Genomic DNA, 22,347 nt, shown 5'->3' on the forward strand with positions numbered 1-22,347 from the left:
TGGAATCTCAGGGTTGTTTTGATTTGCATTTCCCTGATGATTAAGGATGTTGAACATTTTTTCAGGTGCTTCTCTGCCATTCGGTATTCCTCAGGTGAGAATTCTTTGTTCAGTTCTGAGCCCCATTTTTTAAGGGGGTTATTTGATTTTCTGAGGTCCACCTTCTTGAGTTCTTTATATATGTTGGATATTAGTCCCCTATCTGATTTAGGATAGGTAAAGATCCTTTCCCAGTCTGTTGGTGGTCTTTTTGTCTTATAGACAGTGTCTTTTGCCTTGCAGAAACTTTGGAGTTTCATTAGGTCCCATTTGTCAATTCTCGATCTTACAGCACAAGCCATTGCTGTTCTGTTCAGGAATTTTTCCCCTGTGCCCATATCTTCAAGGCTTTTCCCCACTTTCTCCTCTATAAGTTTCAGTGTCTCTGGTTTTATGTGAAGTTCCTTGATCCACTTAGATTTGACCTTAGTACAAGGAGATAAGTATGGATCGATTCGCATTCTTCTACATGATAACAACCAGTTGTGCCAGCACCAATTGTTGAAAATGCTGTCTTTCTTCCACTGGATGGTTTTGGCTCCCTTGTCGAAGATCAAGTGACCATAGGTGTGTGGGTTCATTTCTGGGTCTTCAATTCTATTCCATTGGTCCACTTGTCTGTCTCTATACCAGTACCATGCAGTTTTTATCACAATTGCTCTGTAGTAAAGCTTTAGGTCAGGCATGGTGATTCCACCAGAGGTTCTTTTATCCTTGAGAAGAGTTTTTGCTATCCTCGGTTTTTTGTTATTCCAGATGAATTTGCAAATTGCTCCTTCTAATTCGTTGAAGAATTGAGTTGGAATTTTAATGGGGATTGCATTGAATCTGTAGATTGCTTTTGGCAAGATAGCCATTTTTACAATGTTGGTCCTGCCAATCCATGAGCATGGGAGATCTTTCCATCTTCTGAGATCTTCTTTAATTTCTTTCTTCAGGGACTTGAAGTTTTTATCATACAGATCTTTCACTTCCTTTGTTAGAGTCACGCCGAGATATTTTATATTATTTGTGGCTATTGAGAAGGGTGTTGTTTCCCTAATTTCTTTCTCAGCCTGTTTATTCTTTGTGTAGAGAAAGGCCATTGACTTGTTTGAGTTAATTTTATATCCAGCTACTTCACCGAAGCTGTTTATCAGGTTTAGGAGTTCTCTGTTGGAATTTTTAGGGTCACTTATATATACTATCATATCATCTGCAAAAAGTGATATTTTGACTTCCTCTTTTCCAATTTGTATCCCCTTGATCTCCTTTTGTTGTCGAATTGCTCTGGCTAATACTTCAAGTACTATGTTGAAAAGGTAGGGAGAAAGTGAGCAGCCTTGTCTAGTCCCTGATTTTAGTGGGATTGCTTCCAGCTTCTCTCCATTTACTTTGATGTTGGCTACTGGTTTGCTGTAGATTGCTTTTATCATGTTTAGGTATTGGCCTTGAATTCCTGATCTTTCCAGAACTTTTATCATGAATGGGTGTTGGATCTTGTCAAATGCTTTTTCTGCATCTAACGAGATGATCATGTGGTTTTTGTCTTTGAGTTTGTTTATATAATGGATTACATTGATGGATTTTCATATATTAAACCATCCCTGCATCCCTGGAATAAAACCTACTTGGTCAGGATGGATGATTGCTTTAATGTGTTCTTGGATTCGGTTAGCGAGAATTTTATTAAGGATTTTTGCATCGATGTTCATAAGAGAAATTGGTCTGAAGTTCTCTATCTTTGTTGGATCTTTCTGTGGTTTAGGTATCAGAGTAATAGTGGCTTCATAAAATGAGTTGGGTAGAATACCTTCTACTTCTATCTTGTGAAAAAGTTTGTGCAGAACTGGAGTTAGATCTTCTTTGAAGGTCTGATAGAACTCTGCACTAAACCCGTCTGGTCCTGGGCTTTTTTTGGCTGGGAGACTATTAATAACTGCTTCTATTTCTTTAGGGGATATGGGACTGTTTAGAAGGTCAACTTGATCCTGATTCAACTTTGGTACCTGGTATCTGTCCAGAAATTTGTCCATTTCGTCCAGGTTTTCCAGTTTTGTTGAGTATAGCCTTTTGTAGAAGGATCTGATGGTGTTTTGGATTTCTTCAGGATCTGTTGTTATGTCTCCCTTTTCATTTCTGATTTTGTTAATTAGGATTTTGTCCCTGTGCCCTTTAGTGAGTCTAGCTAAGGGTTTATCTATCTTGTTGATTTTCTCAAAGAACCAACTCCTCGTTTGGTTAATTCTTTGAATAGTTCTTCTTGTTTCCACTTGGTTGATTTCACCCCTGAGTTTGATTATTTCCTGCCGTCTACTCCTCTTGGGTGAATTTGCTTCCTTTTTTTCTAGAGCTTTTAGATGTGTTGTCAAGCTGCTAGTATGTGCTCTCTCCCGTTTTTTCTTGAAGGCACTCATAGCTATGAGTTTCCCTCTTAGAAATGCTTTCATTGTGTCCCAAAGGTTTGGGTACGTTGTGGCTTCATTTTCATTAAACTCTAAAAAGTCTTTAATTTCTTTCTTTATTCCTTCCTTGACCAAGGTATCATTGAGAAGAGTGTTGTTCAGTTTCCATGTGAATGTTGGCTTTCTGTTATTTATTTTGTTATTGAAGATCAGCCTTAGTGCATGGTGATCTGATAGGATACATGGGACAATTTCAATATTTTTGAATCTGTTGAGGCCTGATTTGTGACCTATTATGTGGTCAATTTTGGAGAAGGTACCATGAGGTGCTGAGAAGAAGGTATATCCTTTTGTTTTAGGGAAAAATGTTCTGTAGATATCTGTCAGATCCATTTGTTTCATCACTTCTGTTAGTTTCAGTGTGTCCCTGTTTAGTTTCTGTTTCCATGATCTGTCCATTGGTGAAAGTGGTGTGTTGAAGTCTCCCACTATTATTGTGTGAGGCGCAATGTGTGCTTTGAGCTTTACTAAAGTTTCTTTAGTGAATGTGGCTGCTCTTGTATTTGGAGCATAGATATTCAGAATTGAGAGTTCCTCTTGGAGGATTTTACCTTTGATGAGAATGAAGTGTCCCTCCTTGTCTTTTTTGATGACTTTGGGTTGGAAGTCAATCTTATCAGATATTAGGATGGCTACTCCTGCTTGTTTCTTCATACCATTTGCTTGGAAAATTGTTTTCCAGCCTTTCATTCTGAGGTAGTGTCTATCTTTTTCTCTGAGATGAGTTTCCTGTAAGCAGCAAAATGTTGGGTCTTGTTTGTGTAGCCAGTTTGTTAGTCTATGTCTTTTTATTGGCGAGTTGAGACCATTGATGTTAAGAGATATTAAGGAAAAGTAATTGTTGCTTCCTGTTAGTTTAGTTGTTAAAGGTGGCATTCTGTTCTTGTGGCTGTCTTCTTTTAGGTTTGTTGAGGGATTACCTTCTTGTTTTTTCTAGGGCGTTGTTCCCGTTCTTGTATTGGTTTTTTTCTGTTATTATCCTTTGAAGGGCTGGATTCGTGGAGAGATAATGCGTGAATTTGGTTTTGTCGTGGAATACTTTGGTTTCTCCCTCTATGATAATTGAGAGTTTGGCTGGGTATAGTAGCCTGGGCTGCAGTTTGTGTTCTCTTAGTGTCTGTATAACATCTGTCCAGGCTCTTCTGGCTTTCATAGTCTCTGGTGAAAAATCTGGTGTAATTCTGATAGGCTTGCCTTTATATGTTACTTGACCTTTTTCCCTTACTGCTTTTAGTATTCTATCTTTATTTAGTGCATTTGATGTTCTGATTATTATGTGTCGGGAGGAATTTCTTTTCTGGTCCAGTCTATTTGGAGTTCTGTAGGCTTCTTGTATGTTCATATGCATCTCATTCTTTAGATTTGGGAAGTTTTCTTCAATAATTTTGTTGAAGATGTTTGCTGGACCTTTGAGTTGAAAATCTTCATTCTCATCCACTCCTATTATCCGTACGTTTGGTCTTCTTATTGTGTCCTGGATTTCCTGGATATTTTGAGTTAGGATCTTTTTGCATTTTCCATTTTCTTTGATTGTTGTGCCGATGTTCTCTATGGAATCTTCTGCACCTGAGATTCTCTCTTCCATCTCTTGTATTCTGTTGCTGATGCTCAAATCTATGGTTCCAGATTTCTTTCCTAGGGTTTCTATCTCTAGTGTTGCCTCGCTTTGAGTTTTCTTTATTGTGTCTACTTCCCTTTTTAGGTCTAGTATGGTTTTGTTCATTTCCATCACCTGTTTGTATGTTTTTTCCTCTTTTTCTGTAAGGACTTCTACCTGTTTGATTGTGTTTTCCTGTTTTTCTTTAAGGACTTGTAACTCTTTAGCAGTGTTCTCCTGTATTTCTTTAAGTGATTTATTAAAGTCCTTCTTGATGTCCTCTACCATCATCATGAGATATGCTTTTAAATCTAGGTCTAGGTTCTCAGGTGTGTTGGGGTTCCCTGGACTGGGCGAAGTGGGTGTGCTGGGTTCTGGTGATGGTGAGTGGTCTTGGTTCCTGTTAGTAAGATTCCTCCGTTTACCTTTCGCCATCTGGTAATCTCTGGAGTTAGTAGTTATAGTTGACTCTGTTTAGAGATTGTTCTTCTGGTGATTCTGTTACCGTCTATCAGCAGACCTGGGAGACAGATTCTCTCCTCTGAGTTTCAGTGCTCAGAGCACTCTCTGCTGGCAAGCTCTCTTACAGGGAAGGTGCGCAGATATCTTGTATTTGGACCTCCTCCTGGCCGAAGAAGAAGGCCCAAAACAGGACCTTTCTCAGACACTGTGTTGCTTTGGCAGTTCCCAGGTGGTACAGACTCTCACCTAAGCAGACTAAATTCCTAAGTTCCTTGGAGTATCGGGACCAAGATGGCGACCGCTGCTGCTGTGGCTTAGGTCGCCTCCCCAGCCGGGCGGGCACCTGTCCTCTGGTCCGGAAGGTGGCCGGCTGTCCCCGGCCCACACAGGGTGCTGCCTCAGCGCCTCTGTGCTTCCGCCTGTTCCAGAAGCTGTCAGGTTCTCTGGCGCACCCTCTCACCTGTTCAGACTAATTTCCTAAGTTCCTTGGAGTCCCGGACCAAGATGGCGACCGCTGCTGCTGTGGCTTAGGTCGCCTCCCCAGCCGGGCGGGCACCTGTCCTCCGGTCCGGACGGTGGCTGGCTGTCCCCGGCCCACAAAGGGTGCTGCCTCAGCGCCTCTGTGCTTCCGCCTGTTCCAGAAGCTGTCAGGTTCTCTGGTGCACCCTCTCACCTGTTCAGACTAATTTCCTAAGTTCGGGGTCCCGGACCAAGATGGCGACCGCTCGCTTTTTCTAAACTGTATTTCTAAGAGAGAGTACAACTTGAATCAAGGACCAATGGATGTACCTGCCTAAGTAAATTCTCAGGGTCTTAAGACTTCCTTCCTTCCTTCCTTCCTTCCTTCCTTCCTTTCTTTCTTTCTTCCTTTCTTTCTTTCTTTCTTTGGTTTTTCAAGACAGGGTTTCTCTGTGTAGCTCTGGCTGTCGTGGAACTCACTCTGTAGACCAGACTGGCCTCAAACTCAGAAATTCGCCTGCCTTTGCCTCCCAAGTGCTGGGATTAAAGGCGTGCGCCACCACTGCCCCGCAAGACTCCATTTCTAAAGGGCTCAGACTACTCCCCAGAAATACAATCATAGGTAGAAGACGACAGTTTTGGTGTCAGAGAAAGGAATCAGATTTTCTAACAGAACCAGTTTTTCCAAGCATATCCTGAAGAATCTCTCTCTCTCTCTCTCTCTCTCTCTCTCTCTCTCTCTCTCTCACACACACACACACACACACACACACACACACACCTATTCTTAGGGCTGGAGATGTGACTCAGTAGATAAAGTACTATAAAGTACTTGCCATGTAAACCGAATGATGTGAGTTCAAACCAGAACCTGTGTCAAGATGGAAGAAGAGAACTAACTCACTCCACAAATTGTTCTCTGACAGCTTCCTTTATTCCGTGACAAATGCACAACCCCCATATTAATAATAACAATATTTAATATATTATAACAATATTAATATTATATAACAAAATATAGTAACAATAATTATTAGTTTAAAATCTATTATTGGTCCACCATCCTTCAAATTATAGTTTTCCCCAAATGCCATGCTCCCAAAACAGAAAATATGAAAAGTTTCACTTGAAATACACCATAAGTTAGTATCTGATGTAAATAGCAGTACATCCAAGAGGGCATAGGAAATATTCTCAACTAAAACAAGCTTTCACTCTCTCTCAACTCTATTTGAGTCCTCCTCACTAACAGGTAAAACTGAGATACAATAAAAGACTAATTGACCTGCATTTATAGTTGAAGAACAAAGAATAAAGCAAACTGGATTTAATATAAGAGCCTCGACTGAAACTGTAAGAGCTCATGTTGCCACATGCAGGCTCATTTGTAATCAAGGAGAAGCATTTGACAGAGCATATTGCTATAGCTACATCAAGTCCATCACACTAAGAATTAAGTAAATATCTTCTTGGCATTCACAAAAACAGGTTTTGCATGCTTGGGATTGCTGCATTGCAAACCAACTGTCAAGTTTCATGATGATATGTTAAAGATTGCTTCCTTAGTACTTTCTCTAAAAGGATAATTTTATTAATTTTGTAATATTTCATACAATACATTTGGGGTATTTTCAACCCTCCTCTTTCCTCCCCAACTTCTGCTAGGTCTTCTCCTACTCCACTGCACCCTTATCTTCATGAATTGTCCCAGATTCTACTCTCTACAAAATGAAACCAGATCCAACCTAACCTGAGGTCATATGCCCCACTGACAGGCAATAGTGTGGGGGCCACATTGCTTAAGCTGTGCACAAGATCACCCTGTTCATAGGAGAAAGATTTTGATTGCTCACCATGTAGAAACAGGTAGAAAAGTGAGTCAGAGACAGCACTAAATATTAAACATGACACTGTGATGACAGGTGGAATTCCTGAAGTAGTTTTTAAAAGACATCTTTGCTCAAGTGCCCATCTATATGGTAAAAGATTCTCTTGAGAGTAGGTTGTCTCAAACAGGGTTAATCTTCAGCTAGGGAGAGGACGTGAGCTTGTCCAGTTCACTGAAAATCTGAGCACTGTCTAACCAAAAGCAGAAAAAAAATAATCTAAACAAAACAACAACAGGCACATATGCTGGTTCATGCTGAAGACCATTAGCTGGGAAATGGGAAATGATATTTACAGCCTCTAGGAACTGCATTTTGCCAAGAGCAAAACTGATTTTCGAAGCTAATTCTTCCTTCACTTTCCATAGCCGTCAGCCTCCCGAGTACCCAGAAAACGTCACTAAGTATAAAGGTAATTCTTACTTTACAATTTCACACTCAGGAGTCAAGTGGTTTCACTCTCCTAAATTCATGACTATGGGTCAAGCAGCAATACAAAACAATATTGATATTGAACTCCTTGCCTTAGCTTCACGTGCTAAAATATTTAAAAATATTTCATCAGAAGGTGAAAACACAGTTTGCCTCTCAGCATTTCACCATTTACAGTGTAGGATCCAGTATTAGTTTTTGTGTAATGAGTCAGTGAAAGCTGGAAAAGTGTAGCCTAACTTAACAGACCACAGTGCAGAAGACATTGCAATTAGTGGTTAGGCATTCCACAAACTCAAGAACATTTGCTCCAGAGTTTATGCAAATATACCCAGAACAATCACCTCAGTTAGAAGTGAATATTTTGAGGGAAATGGTTTGAGACTGTGAAAATATCTGCTTTCAACTTAAGATCCTACCAATATTAGCCATTTTTATGGGTTTGGCCCAGAGCAGTTATTATCTGTATGACTTAATGGTCATTGTGTTTAATTCTCTCTTCTTTTATAGTTAATTTAAAATATTCTACATAACATGTCCCTTCTGCCCACTCATTCAATTTATATCAATATATATTCATAAATACTTATTTGTGTGGTTTATATCCCAGTGTTGTCATATTTGTTTGGCTACAAGGGTTTTTCTCCACTGCTTGCTGCCAACCTTGTTTGATGAGTTCTGTGTCACTTTTACATATACTCTGGTGAAGGGGGCAGTTCTGATGCTAAGAGCCTGTTTCCCAGTTGGTTCTTGATTGGTCAGTAAAGAAAGCATGGGCCAATTGCTAGACAGAAGGTATAGGTAAAACTTCCAGGTCCCAGGAGGAAAAAAGGCAGACAAGGAAGGAGAGGTTTTCTGCCATGCTTTGAAGGGAGAAGAACACAGCACCCGTGTGATGTTTTGCGGGGAAGAACTGGGTCCTGTGGCCACTACTACAGGTGGGTAGGCAAGGATGTTTGACAGGGGCTAGGGAGAACTAGCCACCAAGTTTAGGGCAGATAGAGAGATGGAGATAAATGTAAGGGTACACTTTTCCAGGTGGAAGATATCTGTGCCCAGCAATTGTGCCAAGAAGGCAAGTTGTAAAGTAACAAACTGTGTGTGTGTGTGTGTGTGTGTGTGTGTGTGTGTGTTTGTGTGTATTCTGTAGTAACAGCTTTACATTTGTAATTTTCACAGATTTTCACTACTAGCTACCCTTCTTTCCCATTCCCTATTCCATTCAAGCCTTCTTATTCCATTTTCAACATTTTTTGCCTTCATACATTTGATCTATCCCTTCCTCTTGAAATACTCCTCCACTGCGCTTGCGCACACACAAACACACACACACAAACACACAATATACATGTCTAGATTTCCTATTTTCATCCAGCACACTCTAAGGCTCCTAGCACTTTATGTCATTCTACTAAAGGAATCAGAAAAACTCTTGAAGAAAAACATAGTCACGAATAGTCAAAAAAAAAAAAAAAGCTGGTATAATATATGCTGTAAGAAAATAATTTGAGTCATGTCAAACAGCCTCTGGAGCTAGGGTAAATGGATGAGCCACATCTGCTTAATAATCAAATAGAATCAAATACTCTTTTTATTAACAAAAAATTAAAAACACAATAGATGTAACAAATTTGGACCTGTTCATGTTTCATTTTCTTTGCCTGCCTGGAAAGCAACCTAAACTTATTAGATTTCAGCTTTACTGCACTTAGTAAAGAAATTCATTTCTTCCGGTATTATAATAAGTGTTATTGCTCTTATTTGTGTGCATATGTTTATGTGCACGTGTGCTCAAAGTGTAGGAGCCATAACTCATCACAGTGTTGTTCTTCAGGTGTCCTCTACCTCATTATTTGAAACAGTGTTCTTAGTGGTCCTGAGCTTGTCAACTGGGCTAGACTGGCTGAGAACTGAGTCCCAGGGACCCACGTGACTACCTGATGCTGAGATGCCAAGTGTGAGGTGTCACTTTCCATGGGTTCTGATGACAGAACTCAGGTCTCCAGCTTGTGCAGCAATCATTTTAGCAAGTGAGATGTCTCCTCGGCTCCACTTTACCTTGTTCATCAGCTGGTATTCTAAACCAGCCATTCCCTAAGAGAATCTTTACCTTCCATCAACAATATTCTTTACAACACACCAGGGCAAATGAAATTTCACTATTGAGTAAGCATATGAACTTAGATTTAAAAAAAACATATAATGGTGTAATGACTATTCCTGGTTGTCAACATGACTATATCTGGAATGAACTAAATTCCAGAATTGGTGGACTTCACCTGTGTTCGAGATCTTGAGGCTGGAAGACATAAGTTTCTGACCTGCATCTTGATATGGATATATTGAGACATAGCAGCTATGAAAAGCTTAGGCCCAGGCAAGTTAGTACATGTCTTAAATCCCAGGATATTAACTCAAGGAGAGTTTTGAGTTCAAGGTCAGCCTGGAACAAAACAAGTCCCAGATTCAGATCTGATGGCACACACCTTTAATTTGGGCCACAAATTTTTCTGGAGACCTACATAAGGACATTGGAAGAAGGAAGATTCCCTCTTCTTTGCTGCTTGCATTTACTTGTCAGCACATCTGTTAGAATCTACTTCTACAGAAGATCAGCTGAAACAACTAGCCTCGTGGGACTGAGCAACTATTACATTCTTGGACTTCCAATTCACAGAAGTGAATTGGACCATTGTTGGGGAACTGGACTACAGACAGTAAGTCATAATAAATTTCCTCAATGTAAAAAGGCATTCCATACATTCTGTGACTCTAGAGAACCCTGACTAATACAAATGGTAATTTAAAATCCAGCCCAGCCAGAAGAGAATAAGCAACAACAGACTTTTTGTTTTAGTGCCTGCTTGCCATTCACCTCCTGTAGACATGTTCACTTCTTTATGCCTGCAGCAGTATTTATGAACATCACTAGACTAGAACATATTCTTCACACTTAGGTTTAACACAAAATAAATCCACATCTAATTTCCTGGGCAATTTCACATCCATCCCAGAGCTCTTTAGGCAAAACACTCTGACAAGATATGAGTAGCTACTGAAAACATATATTTTGCTATATCCTTTCTCCTCATAAATCTTATCCTTGAATTTGTCAGACAGCCACTTCAGTGAAATAACTCAAAGTGGCAACTCCACATAATTAATTTCCCAACTAATCATCTTTACGTTAAATTAAACATGAAATTGTTAAAGAAAACAATTGCTGGCATTGTTTAAACTGAGAAATAATTATATAAAAGATGAGGTGAGCCCGTTTGATGTTTTGTGGGTGATATGATTTCTTAGCTTTTCCTTGTTCTTATTTCTTAGCTACTGAAACACTATGCTAGGCTTCATGCAAATTTCACACAGGAAAAAACGGAAAAGATAATTTTTGTTATTTTTATAAATTTATTAACAAGTTTACCTTGGGGGAAATAATCTAAAACTAAGGTAATTATGGTATATGTAGTTACAGCATGTTATGGAAATTTAAATCTATATATAGAGAAACCAGAGAACAAATGTTAGTGTACCTGTTATTAAGCTTCAGTAATGATCAGTTTCTGAACTATCTCATTTTATACACCTCCACATGCTACCCACCCCACTATATGACTCAAAATTAAGTCCAGATTATATGCATTTTGCTGCAAATACTTGGCACATATATCTTTAATACATGCATATTTTATTTGCCACAACAACAATTAACACTATCATTCTAGAATAATTTGTCCATTAATTTTATTAATGTATTTTAGAGGAAAAAAATTTTTTTAAAAAGAACTACTAAAATTGAGGTTCTAATATATATATATATATATATATATATATATATATATATATATATATATATATATATATTATCATCATTATTTGTCATGGGTGCTTGTCTGTGGGATAGACAGGAAGACTGAATGTGAAAGGTCACAGCAGTCACAGCAGCTGGCACACTTGCATGTCCACTCCCATCTTCCCATTCATTGCCTTAGTAGAAGTCTGTGCACCACAAAACTAATGCTCATCAAACCTGTCTCTCCCATCCCATAGACTATCCTTAAAAAGTGGATTGAGTTGAAAAAAAATTACAGAATACCCAAGATACAGTCCACAGAACTCAAAAAGGTCAACAAACTGAAGGGCCCAAGGGAGGACACCTCAGTCCCACTTGGGAGGGAGAAGAAAGTAATCACAAGGCAGAGGGAGAAGGACAGTGGATAGGGAAGGGAGGAAAGAGGGGAACATGATCAGGTATTGGGTGGGGGAAAAGGACTGAACCCCTGAGGGCCAGCAGAAAGAATGGAAACAGGCATCCTCGGGAGGTAGGAGGTTGGGGGGACCCTCTAGAATGTACCAGAGACCTGGGAGGTGAGAGACTCTCAAAGGGAGGGACCTTAGATGAAATGCCCTACAGTGAGGAGAAGGAACTTGTAGAGACCACCTCCTAAAAGACAGGGCATCAATTGAGGGAGCAGGTTGTCATTCCACAGTCAAAACTTTGACCCATAATTGTTTCTGTCTGAAAGAATTACAGGGATGGAAATGGAGAGGAACCTGAGGAAAAGAAGGTCCAGTGCAGCTCAAGGGGAGACCCCAAGGCCTGACACTATTTATTACTGAGGCTATGGAGAGCTCACAAAAAAAGGGACCTATCATGACTGCCCTCCATAAGACCCAACAAGCAGCTGAAAGAGTCAGTTGCACATATTTGCACCCAACCAATGGACAGAAGCTGCTGACCCCTGTGGTTGAATTAGGAAAAAGCTGGAAGAAGCTGAGGACGAGGACAACCCTGTAGGAGGACTAGCAGTCTTAATTAACCTGGACCTCCGAGATCTCTCAAACACTGGACCACCAAACAGGCAGCATACACCAGCTGACATGAGGCCCCCAAAACATATGAAGCAGAAGATTGCTGGATCTGAGTTCAGTCAAAGAAGATGCACCTAACCCTCAAGAGACTGGAGGCCTCAGGGAGTTTAGGGGCCTGATGAGATGGGGGCAGGAGGTAGGGCCATCCTCTGGATACAAGGGGCGGAGAGGAGGTATGAGATGTGGAACAGTCAGAGGCTGGACCAGGAGGGGAATAAAATCTGGAGTGTAAAAATAAATACTATTTTAAAAAGTCTTTCTGTATTTTTTGTTTTTGTTTTTGTTTTGTTTTTGTTTTTGTTTTTGTTGTTGTTTTTGGAGACAGGGTTTCTCTGTATAGCCCTGGCTGTCCTGGAACTCACTTTGTAGACCAGGCTAGCCTCAAACTCAGAAATCTGCCTGCCTCTGTCTCCTGAGTTCTGGGATTAAAGGGGTGCGCCACCATGCCCTGCTGTCTTTCTGTATTTTAATTGGGGTTGTAATTCTCCAGGGAATGTTGTATAAATTTTACTTTGTAATACTAACATACCTTTCTCTGTGTACGTATCTAACCTCTTCACAGTTTTTGATGTAGTTTATGGTGCTTTTTATTTCAATTTTTAATTGATTGTTGTTTGCAACAATCAAATAGTCATGGGTACCCAAAGACTATTTGTTGGTGTTTTACAAAATGATGTTTGTTGCGGATAGCCCTGGGGCTAATTATATTTGATGTTAATTCTGTTCTCCTGTGAGTGGCTGCAAACAAGGAATGAGTCAGCACTCAGGTGATTTCCTGTAAACCTGCTTCCCACCTTAATTTTTAAAATAAAGGAGAGCTGATGATTGGGCAGATAAGAGGGAAGCAGAAGGTGGGAGAGAGGAGAAGGAGAAAATGGAAGAGGGAGAGGATGCAGTGGAGGAGGAGGAGGAAGAAGAAGAAAATTGGAGCAGAAGCACATGGACTGGAGAAACAGCAAGTTCTAAGGGGTCTCATAGATGGAGAAGATGGTACAATAGCAGTAGATCTGCCCAATCTAGGCACACAGCATGTAATCATATTAATTGTGTCAGGTTTTCATTGCTGAGGCATATTTGGGAGGAGATTTACCGCAACAGATGTTAGTAAAAGTTAGTTGGCTTGTGTCTGTTACATACTGATTAAGATATTCTAAAATACGAGACAGTTATAACAGGGTCCCTTCAGCAAAATCTTTCTGGCATATGCAATAGTGACTGGGTTCTGTGGTTGATTATGGGATGGATCCCCAGGTGGGGTAGTCTCTGGATAGTCCATCCTTTTGTCTTAGCTCCAAACTTTGTCTCTGTAACTCCTTTCATGGGTATTTTGTTCCCTATTCTAAGGAGGAATTAAGTATTCACCCATTGGTCTTCCCTCTTCTTGATTTTCTTGTGTTTTGCAAATTGTATCTTGGTGTTCTATGTTTCTGGGCTAATATCCACTTATCAGTGAGTGCATATCTAATGACTTCTTTTGTGATTGGGTTACCTCACTAAGGATGATATCCTCCAGATACATCCATTTGTCCAAGAATTTCATAAATCCATTGTTTTTAATAGTACTCCATTATGTAAATGTACCACATTTTCTGTATCCATTCTTCTGTTGAGGGACATCTGGGTTCTAACTTTATATGCCCCAGTACAGGGGAATGCCAGGGTCAAGAATTGGGAGTGGGTGGGTAGGGGAGCAGGGCAGGGGAGGGTATAGGGAACTTTCAAGATAGCATTTGAAATGTATATAAAGAAAATATATAATAAAAAATAAATTTAAAAAGATATTCTAAAATATATATCTTGTAATTTTTCTGTTTCTAGAGTGTAGAATAAGACAATGACCATTCAGTATATTTATTCTGACCTATGTGTTACTTGTATATCACTGCATGAAGAATTGAGAACTGTGTAAGACTAAACCCACTTGTCCATGCTGGCCTCATGTAGACACAGCCTCAATCAGAACAAACAAATGATGTTTGAGCCATATAATTTTGACAACAATATTCAGAGATATTTTTCAAACAGCTAAAATACTTTTCCAGGCATCATAAGTGATTAGTGCAATAACAACAAATCTAGCCAATTAGTATCTATGGTTTCTGTACAAAGGATGATTTATAATGAGCCATTTTTCTTCCACACCAAAGAAAGAAAAATTAAGAAGCAATCGTTTAGATTTGGAAGGAATAAAAATGACAGATAGAAAATGCTAGCAGAGTTCATTAACAAGGAAATTAGCTTCAAATGAAACACTTTTGTTTTTGAAGAGATTTTTCAAATTTACATTTCTTCTCCCCCTTATCTTGTGGAACCTGAAGAGAATTATTTGTCTGAATGATACGTTGGAGAATAGCAATGAGGGATTGGATTTTTTTTAAGTAATTCAATTTTCACCATTGTAAATGAGTCTCTGCTTAAGTGAGATAGGTTAAGAAAACCATTTTATATTCAAAACAACAACAACAACAACAACAACAACAAAACAACAACAACAAAAACAATGCTATGCCGTCTCCAGCCATCCATGAAAACCTGCTTTCTTTTATGAGAAATAATCCTTGAGGTACCAAGACACTCTTCTAAAGAGAACTGTTGCTTAGAAATCCTTCCCTCTAATATATAAAAAACCCTGAAGATTCTGCCAAACCTTAGAATTGATAGAGAAATTTCATAAGCTTGGAGAATTTAAATTCAACATGCAAAAATAACTTCATTTATAATTATTACCAATGAAGTTCTGGAAAAGAAATAGATAATGATCTCATTTATAATGGTGAAAAATATCAAAATGGGAAATCATTTAACTGAGGGAAATTATACATTTGAAACTATAAAACATTAATAAGAGAAATTTAATTTTTCATAAAACAGGAAAAGATCTAAAATTCATATGGAACCATCACCAAGTAATCAATAACAACATAAATATAAACAAAATTGCTCCAGTGAGCATTCACATATTCCCAGTACTTGGGAGACTGAAACATGAACATAGTGAATTCAAGGCCAACGTGGGCTACACAGTGCTTTCCCTAACAGACTGGGCCATGCACATAGTAAAATTCTGTCTCAAAATAAATGAGAAATCCCAGGCAGTTATAAGCAAAATGAGTCAAGTAGGAGGCACCTGATTCAGTCTATACATAAAATTCAGTCTATACTAAAATTCATAGAAACAAAAATGGCATGGTACTTCCATAAATTAGACAAATAAGATATTCACCTAATGGAGCAGAATAGAGAGCCCAGAAACGAAAATGAGTTCACAAATCCATATTCATTTACTTGGACAAAAGCTAGAACATGTTCTTTAATATACACTGGCAAACTGTATATCATACACTCATATATCATTTGATATGTGATATCATATATCATACACTCATCTATTCGGCATGAGTGAGTATTTAAGCACAAGACCTGTAACAGAGTAAGAACTAGTCTAAAGTAGAGTGAATAACCATACAACCACACTGTATAGCCCGTACAGTGATAGTTTAGTTGTTCAAAAACACAGGAAAAGAAAGCAAAAATAGTCAAAGTGTGCCTTGATTTACTTTTTGTTGTTGTGATAAACACCATGACCAAAAGGCAACATAGGAATGAAAGGGCTTGGTTCATCTTACAGCTTACAGTCCATCACTGATGGAAGCTAAAGCAGAAACTCAAGTAGGAGCCTGAAGACAGGATCTGAAGCAGAGACTATGGAGGACTGCTGCCTACTGACTCACCTACTCTGGCTTGCTCAGCTACTTTTCTTATGCAGCACAACGAATCTACCTATAGATGGTATGGCCAATCATGGGCTTGGGACTCCTACTTCAACTATTAATCAAGAAGATGGCCCACGGGCATTTGCACAGCACAATCTGATGGAAGCAATTGTGCCAAATTGATGAAAAATAACCAACACAATGGAGTTAGTATCAAAACAAATGGATGATGACCAGAGTGGAAATAACATATAGATTAAGATTCTGTTGGAAAATTATGCAAAACTAAGGAAGTTGTTCAGATAAGGAGCACAAATAACTATACAAATAGATACAAGGAAAGCTCATTAAGAAATGGGCAGAGGACCTAAAAAGGCCCTTCTCAAAACAAGACATGTGAGTGGCTAATAGGTGTGTGTGTGTGTGTGTGTGTGTGTGTGTGTGTGTGTGTGTGTGTGTGTGATCATCTCTAGTCAATGGGCAAAACCAAATTAAAATCTGAATAAAATGTCATCTCACACCTGTTAGAATAGTGATTATCAAAATGATAACAGATAGCATGAGTGGAGGAAAGGAGATAATTTCACAATGTGAGTTAGGATATAAATGAATGCCAAAATTATGGAATATAGTATATACCCAGAAGGCACACCATCTTGGTGAGATAGAAGAAATACATTTGGCTTATTTTGAAATATGATACAGTATAGTGAACATAACTATGCTTTGAATAATCTACACATTTCAATATCACTAAAAGTTCATTTCAAAAGTTATCATAACAAAAAATTTAAATATCTGAGGTAAAGTAGTTGATTCACTTTATTTAATTATTCTACACAGAATTAAAAATAGAACATCACTTTGTATTCTAAACACACATAGCTATAGATGTCAAACATAATTTTTAAAACTTAGCACTCATAAATACACATAGCTTAAATGTATTTGGTATGATATTATTTATAAAATTGTATACTAAAGCAAAGACATACTGTTATATAAAAATAAACCTTACAGAGAGATATACTTTTTAATAATTTATGACCCAATTAAGCTCATTAAAATTAAAATCATGATATTTATCTACTGGTAGCTTATGTTTATGAAGATGAGCTAAGTCTATAGTACTAACTAAAGTATTAACTAGATTACTAAATGAATTCATAAACATAATCAGCAAATTTTATGTTTCAGATCTTCATCTTTCTTCATGTAAGTGCAGAGAACATGTATTCCAATTCAGTTAATCAAAAGTCATTTTTTTTTGTGTGAGCTAGAGAGATGGCTTAGGGGCAAAGAGCACTTTCTGCTTTTCTAGAGGACCTGTGTTGGTTTCCAAAGACCCACAATGGGTGGCTCACAACTGTCTGTCACTCCTAAGCCATATTGTAGGTGTGGGTAGCTGCACAACCAACTAGCTTCTATATTCCTAACTAGTCAAGTCCTGTGAGATGCTGGCAACATAGTTATGACTCAGAGATGGAGCTCGTTGTAAGCCTAATTATTCATTGATGGCAGGAAAAGCCAGACATACATGATGGAAAACTGAGTGTGTAAAAGTTAAATATCCCATGGAAGATGACAAAAGAGATTTCAGTATGTCTAGAACATGAGCAAGGACTGCAGTGATATGGAAGCATATCCCACATAGAACCTTTCAGAAGAAATGGCCCAGTTTGATATGGAAACTGTACTACCTCAGTACTCAAGTCCTATGCCTGAGGACATGACCACATTTGAAAAAGAGGATCTTTACAGATGGCAACAAAATGAAAATGATGTCATAGAGGGTTAGAGTAGTTCCTAAAACCAGTGAATGTGTTATTTAAAAGGAGGGAGATTTTTTGATCTAGAGGCACACAGAGAAGGGAGATGCCCATGTAAAGAGTTTAAAAAGTAAGCTGAATGTACGCATTAAAATCATGATGGATAGTTATCTACTGATAGCCTATTTTTATGAAGGTGAGCGAAGTCTGTATTGCTAACTATAGACTGGCACTATATTGTTTAATTGTGTGCAACAAACTTCTGAGCAGTGATACTGGGAGAAACAAGAAGCCAGAAGAAGCCAGAAAAGTTTGCATTGTATCTGTAATGTCTTATTTTCAAATAAACTAGTCATAACTAAATTTAGCTGGAATATTTGTCTCCTACAATTTTATTATTTTTAAAATAAAATACATGAAGCCAGAAAGCAGGCTCCAGAATATTAAGTAACTTGCTGATGATCATGTCTATGAGGGAAGAGCCTGGGGAAACAGAGGGTTTTTCAAAACCGACTTGGGTATAAGCATTACCAGGATTTGTATGTGGCTCAGTTCTTCAGAATAAAAGGCAACAGCTGAGATAGTTTCTGTACAGGAGGACCATGATGACAATGGTCTAGTAATAGATAGCACTATTTCAGCTTCAGGGCTACATTTGGTATTCTGAAATCTGTTCCAGCATTAAAGAGGCCAGATCTCACAAAATCAGAGGTTATGATTTAAGGAAACTAGTTGGATTAGCTTCATTTGCAGGGTTAGAAAGGGATGGAACAGGGGTTATCTGGCTTGCCCAGAGTTTCAAACTAATGAGTGGTTGACTTGAAATCTTCCTGGAACAATTTGGCAAGTGCTGTAAATATCAGCTAAGGACTAACAGAGCTACTTATGAAAGAGATTAGTAATGATGAAGCTGAAACTGAACAGGCAGTGGTGACAATGACAACCATCAGCTCTTGGGAGGCACTCAATGAATTTCTAGATATTCACCCCAAATGCCTCACAAGTGTCCCCTTGTACAATTCACACAATAACCACCAAAGTATGGTGTAATCATAACCTCCATTATAGATGGAAGGAAAGAGACTTATCGGGGTCTCATATTTAGTAAATGAAAAAGTGAAGTCCAACCCAAGTCAGACATCTCAGGTAAAATATTTAATCATGTGTGATAGTGGAAATGAAACTGGGTGGGGAGGAGCTCTCCATATCTCAATTCGGTTCATCCCAGTCTTACATGGTTATCATTACTAGGCATATACACTGCATGATTGCTTTAGAATCTGACACCTGAGTCTTACATATGAGCTACATGATTCTGGTCAGAGAGAGATATGATAGAACAATAAACCAAAGTGTAAATTAATTATCTCATGCTGGTGAAACAATTTCAACACAAATGTTGTTTTTATGCACACAGGGAAGAACTTACATAAGTAGAAAGACATTTTGCCCTTTTCTTCTGAGATGCAGTAGCCATTATCATATGACAAAATAAAGATGATCTGTTCAAACAGTAGTGTATAACTTGCTTTATTCAATGCAATCAATGGTACTATATAAGTGACTCCAACTTACCCAGCAATAATATGCTATTGGAATGGATGTAGATAATATAGCTTAAAAGGACTCTATAGGCCCTAAAATTCTAATTCTACCACTAAAATGGAACCAAGGAATGTTACCTCTAGAGACAGACTTTTATAGCAGTCAGGGTCTGAGTTCTAGAATCAGGATGTAGAATTGATAATAAATATCAGACTTTTTACTCTGTGGTTAGTCAGTGCTTGTATTAGGCAATTTTAAAAATAATACTCAAGGGTATATTAATTTTAATCTAAGTAAAAGCATATAAGTATTTTAATGATCTGCTCAACATACTCAGGAGAATAAAGCAAATTCCTAATACAAAAAAGTTTTATTTGTAAGCAAGCCACACATCTGATATGGTATCTGAAGTATGTTCTGACTATAAAATTGTGTGTACAGCTAAAGGCATCATGTGTTTTGCAAACATTATTCAAAGGATATATACTATGCAGTTATTCATAAGACATCTTGAAATTATGTCAACTTATAAGTAACTTGGAAAATAGTGAAACAAATCCTGTTAATTTGCATATGTTGGAATTTCTTGTATGAAACATTGTGAAAATTTAAAGAAAGATAAAGAACGTAGATTCAGGTTGAAACATCATTACAGACCTAAGACACTAACATGCCATAGCATCAAAACAGGGGACTGCTGAGAACAGGCTCACATAAGAGGCTTTATTTAACTGAAGGCTTAATGTGAAGGAAGTCATGGGCAGGATACTCTAGAGAGGTATCTCTGATTGACAGAAACCACCTAATAGTAGATATCTGGGAATTTTTTTCACTCAAGTCATATTCACTCATAGATCTGGACGAGTTACCAAAATAACAGAGAGAGCTGATGGCAAAGTACTGATAAGTTTTAAATAATTAATTGAATTCTAAAGAATGTTGTCACATAAGGTTCTGAAAAGGTGGGTGATTTAAGCAGTTAGAAGTCAGCAACGTACATGTATAAAATCTATGGCTGAGAAGTGAAGTTCAATGAATCAGGATTTTATGATACAGCAAATATTTGATAAGAAGTAAGAAAGTGCTTAGAATAGGTGGGTACAGAGGAGGAGGGACATTCCAGAACTGGGTAGAGAGAACAGAATATGTGCAAAATACATTCTGGTACCAAGAATGTGCTAAAACTTAGTCAAACAGGACCCTCAAAAGAATGTTTATCCTTTCAGTACCTCTTGGTTATCCACCAGAATTAGCTAGATAGAGGGAAATCATAATCTCTTGTGTACTGTTTGGAAGCATCGCCTGTGAATAAAAATCTGATGACCAATAAACTAAGGGAGGATTAGAAGATGGGACATTCTGGAAGAGAGAGAAAGAGGAACTGTGAGAAAGAGTCAACCACTCAGGGGTATGGGGAGATGTTATCCATTCAGAATTGTAACAAGTTGGACATATGAAACTGAGGAAAGCCATGTGGCAGGCATGGAATAGTATAAATGGGTTAGTATAAGTTACGAGCTAGTGTCAACAAGCTGAGCTCATGGCCTAGACATTTAAAAATATATAAGCCAATGAGTCATTACTCGGGAACTGAAACACAAGTAAAAAAGCCCATGGATACAGGGGACTCCATGGGACTCCACCCTTCCTAAGAAGATATGGCCAAAGACATCACATACTGGTTAAAGAAGACAGAGAAATCAAATTGGAACTGGACAGGAATTTTCTTTCCTGCTGGCTAGCATACATAGTACTGCAGGGTACTTTAAAAGCTACTTAGTAAAAGCCTATCAGTAGTTTCACCCAGATACAGCCATGCTTGCAATATCAACTTTCCAGGTAAGATATTCCCATTAGTGCAATAATGGCATGACTATATTAGGAGTAACCAACTGCTTTGGGGTTGGACTCTATGATAGTAGTACACATCTGATACTGTAAACTTAGTAGGAATGTCTCGTTTTATAGCTGGCAAAGGTGCTGGGAATGAAACCATTGAGTATTCAGCCCTAAATGAGACATCAATATTGTCCCCCATCCAAAGCCCTGGGAATACAGTGGGAGAGAAGGTGGAAAAGAAGATCTAGAGATTAGAGAAATGCTGCATTGAATCACTGCCACCCAGAGACTACTCGGCAGCTGAATTCAGGAACACAGGAAGAACAACACATACCTGTATAAGACAGTGCCTAGGACTCCCATCATGGATAGTCAGGGACTCCATGAGGCCCCGCCCTTCCTAAGGAGCTATTGACTGTTAACTATTGCTACATGAAGGGGTCATTTTAATCAATGGGGTAGCTATTGGGGGAGACTGATTAGGAAGAAAGGATTTAGAGGAAATGGAGGTACATAAAAGAGGGCAATGAGAGATTGAATATAATCACAATATATCATACATATCCATATATGTATATGAAATATACACATAAAACTGTCAAAATAAGTATTTTCTTCAAAGAAGACACTAAAAAAAAAACTTGGTGGAATTTTCATAATGATGTACCTTCAAGGATGTTTCTTTCAACTATGAAAGTCATCTTTACTTGACACCGGAATCCAGTGGCATGAAACTACAAAATAAAACATCTCTTGATTCCCAATCATGACTAACTTTCCCACACTGTACTCATGATTTCAGTAGCGAATGATTAGAAAAGTTTCTAGGGTTTGCTTGTCTCCTTTATTTTGGTTTTTACTTTGGTTTTCTTAGTAAGAAAGAACACTGTTTTACATAGATACAGATGAGCTTTGGACCACTGAAATTAAGCAGTATCATATTCTGTAGAGACCTATACAGAGCATTAAACAATCGAAGAAAAAGATAGATCAAGCTGGGAATTTTGTGGACTTCATTTTAGGAAGATAATGCTTACTGTATCCTTCTAGGATACAGTAGGATACATTGAGCATGCTTTCTTCCAGATTTGATATTTGGAAAAATATCATGGCAAATGCGTGATCACTGGATGAGGAGCAAATGAGACCAGTGTACTGAAGGAGCACAAAGCTGAAAGGGTTCTGATTAAGACCACAGTGTATATTAGAAGCTTACTCAATCCCACAGCTTAAATAAACAGATTACAAATCCAGCTGGAACTTAGTGAATACCACAACCAAAGATCT

General features: G+C 38.3%; 1 protein-coding gene across 3 annotated transcripts in view; it reads right to left on the reverse strand.

Annotated features, from left to right (window-relative positions):
* The window catches only part of Prkg1 (protein kinase, cGMP-dependent, type I), a 1,200,782-nt gene that overhangs the window by 193,976 nt on the left and 984,459 nt on the right, over positions 1-22,347 (reverse strand). The gene's annotated exons all lie outside the window — the stretch shown is intronic.

Source organism: Mus musculus, chromosome 19 (assembly GCF_000001635.26).
Source record: "Mus musculus strain C57BL/6J chromosome 19, GRCm38.p6 C57BL/6J".
NCBI classification, from domain to species: domain Eukaryota; kingdom Metazoa; phylum Chordata; class Mammalia; order Rodentia; family Muridae; genus Mus; species Mus musculus.